Here is a 2,717-nt window from a genome sequence, read left to right on the forward strand (position 1 = left end):
GCACTCTTCCTAGGGCTTGACATATGTTATCTCACTTAATTCTCACAACAACCCTTTTAGGTAGATACTATTATTCTCATTTTTAAAATGAGGAAACACAGGTAGAGACAGATTAACTTCTCAAATGTCACACAATAAGTGGCAGTGTTAGAATTCAAAACCCAGTGAGTTTAACACCAGAAAGTGAATATATACAATGTTAGAAAGCTGAACACTCGCTAAAAGCTTAGTGAAAGGTTAACTTACTTCAAATGAAAATCTGTGATAATATCATTAAGAAATTCTTGCACTTTCTTTTTTTAATGATGAGACGGTGTGGGTCCTCATTAATAACAGCCTTCCTTAGTTGGAGGTGCTTGACACACTATCGATTTTTTTCTTTACAGGACCAGTGGAAATGTTGTGGCTCTCTCTAGTTTCTTCCTCATCAGAACACTGGAATTCTGGTTTGTTTCAAAGTTTTATTTTAGATTCAAAGGACAGATTTAAAATTTTGTTTTCTTTTTGCACACACCTTCCTTTGATGCTCCCTTCAGAGGCAACACATCTGCTATTGGCTTCTTCAAAGGGAATTGTCACAGAAAAATTAGAAATATATATTGATATATTCCTTATATCAATGTTAGTAATAATAATTTCAAATGCCATATTTGCCAGAGGATCAAGGCCAGTTTGAAAGATCAAAATAATATATTGTCCTTCCAGAATTGTTAACTTATTTATTCCTTTTGCAATTATTCCAAACTCTATCCTTATTCTTTGCAGGCTTATTCTCTCAGCCCGTGATAAACTGCTGGTACCATCTGTAGAAACACTACCGATAGTTTTCAGACGTGACACCATTCACACTTAGTTAGGCCAGAGGTGTTTAAAGTAATATCTACAGTATCATTTTCCCGTTCTTCTAGCTTGATGAAACATCAACAAAAAGTTACGGGCTCTATTAATAGCCAGAAGAGTGTTCCTATTGTTATACTTCCATAGTTTAGAATGACACCTTCAAAGGAACTTCCAGCCTAAAGATATAAGATCAACTAATATTTCTTGAGATATTGCTTTATGACATTGTGGAAGTGTGTGGGTAATAGAATTATCAAACTGGTAATTTCATTTTTGCTTTCCTTGGTAATGTAACTGTGTTTTAACTCTGAATCTGCTGGAATGCTTCTTAGTTCATGCTCTACTCTGCAGATATTTGCGTTTAGTTCTGTTTCTGCTTTTCCAGAGGATGGTGCTAGGGAATAATATGCTGCATCGTCTAGTTCAGGTGATATGTTTTTCTCCATTAGTCCAGTTATTGTTATCAGCATCATCATCACTGGACAAAATGGCCAAATCACTTAAGTCCAACAGACTTTTAAAGCAGGAGACAAAGGAGACTGATATGTACCACAGTGACATTTCTATTGTACTTTCCTCTCGATTTCAGGCTTCAGTTGTGATTTGGACTCTTGTTTTCTTCCTTATATGTACAATACCTTGGGGCCAACTTAATCTTACAGGATTAATTTCAACTGTTTATAGACATGAGGTGGGCGTTCTCTCCTTTGGGCTGCTGATTTTACTAGTACTCGTATCTGTCCATTAGCATGATAAAAACTTCTTCCATGAACGTTTCAGAACCCAGTACTACATTTTGTGTATTTTCATTCAATTTCTAATTATTGCCCAGCATGTGAAGCCGAATTATGTGACCTTCCAAAGTTTTAAAACTTCCGGTCTTGTGTCATCTTTCATATGTCTTCAAGATGAAATCGTCAGAACTAGTAACAACAATTTTGAATTGACAGTTTGACTTCCAGATGATAAAGAAATGACAAGCAATAGAATATTGGAGTATATGAGAAAGCCAGTTGGTGTAAAACTAATTTGGCCTGAATTTGTTTTTTCTAAAAGGGCCTGGTGTGGCTGTTGAGCATGCAGTGTGTATCTGCTTTAAGTCTTTACTACGTCCCAAAGACAAGAACAATGCCCTGTAAAGATAAGGATGTAACTTCCCCCACATTGACATTTCCCTAAAGATAAGCATCTCTCCCTAAACTAAGGATTGATTGCTGACCTACTGTGCTCCCCTTGTGACCACCGACCTGCTGTGTTCATGGAATTGCTGTGCTGGCAAAGCAAGCTGCTGACTACTGTAAAAGGGACGCTCCAGTCATATGTGATGTGTGCTCTTTGACAGTAATAACCACTTTGTACACCCCCACTTCTTTGGAGTGTTTCCTTCCTTTGTGAAAAGACTCTCCTGGGCTATACAGTCCTCAGGATTGGCTCATAATAAACTCACCCCAGTTTTGATTTATAGATTGTTTATGGATTATTTGTGATGACAGAGAGAAGTAGTCTCCCTGTGCTGCCCCCACTCCTGCTGGCTGCCGTCTTCTCCTGCCTGCCACTTCCTTCCTGGGCTGCAACCCAGACCCCGCCAAGCTCACAGGGATGAAGGACTACACCACAGCAGGGTTGGGCCTCTGGCTGGGCCTTCAAGTCGGGGCCCTCCCACGGCCAGAGGGGCCCACGCCAAAGCTGACTGGGTGCTCCTGGGCCTGTCCATGGCTTAACCTTCTCCTCAGGCACCTCCGGGGGAATGTGAGTGGTGACAGCGGTGCTTCCCAGGCTGGGTCCTCTGGGCCCACCACCCCCACCTGCCGCCCACCCAGGCCACCTGGGAAGCTCCCCAGCCACGGGCTTCAGGAAGGGAAGTTGAAGGTGAGCTC

The 2,717-nt window shown here is 41.0% G+C and overlaps 1 pseudogene; it reads right to left on the reverse strand.

Moving 5' to 3' along the window:
- Positions 1 to 342: 342 nt before the first annotated feature.
- LOC106800862 (sentrin-specific protease 6 pseudogene) lies at positions 343 to 1,401 on the reverse strand (annotated as a pseudogene).
- Between the last annotated feature and the right edge of the window lie 1,316 nt (positions 1,402 to 2,717).

Source organism: Ceratotherium simum, chromosome 13 (assembly GCF_057802395.1).
Source record: "Ceratotherium simum simum isolate JZ-2026a chromosome 13, ASM5780239v1, whole genome shotgun sequence".
Lineage (NCBI taxonomy): Eukaryota > Metazoa > Chordata > Mammalia > Perissodactyla > Rhinocerotidae > Ceratotherium > Ceratotherium simum.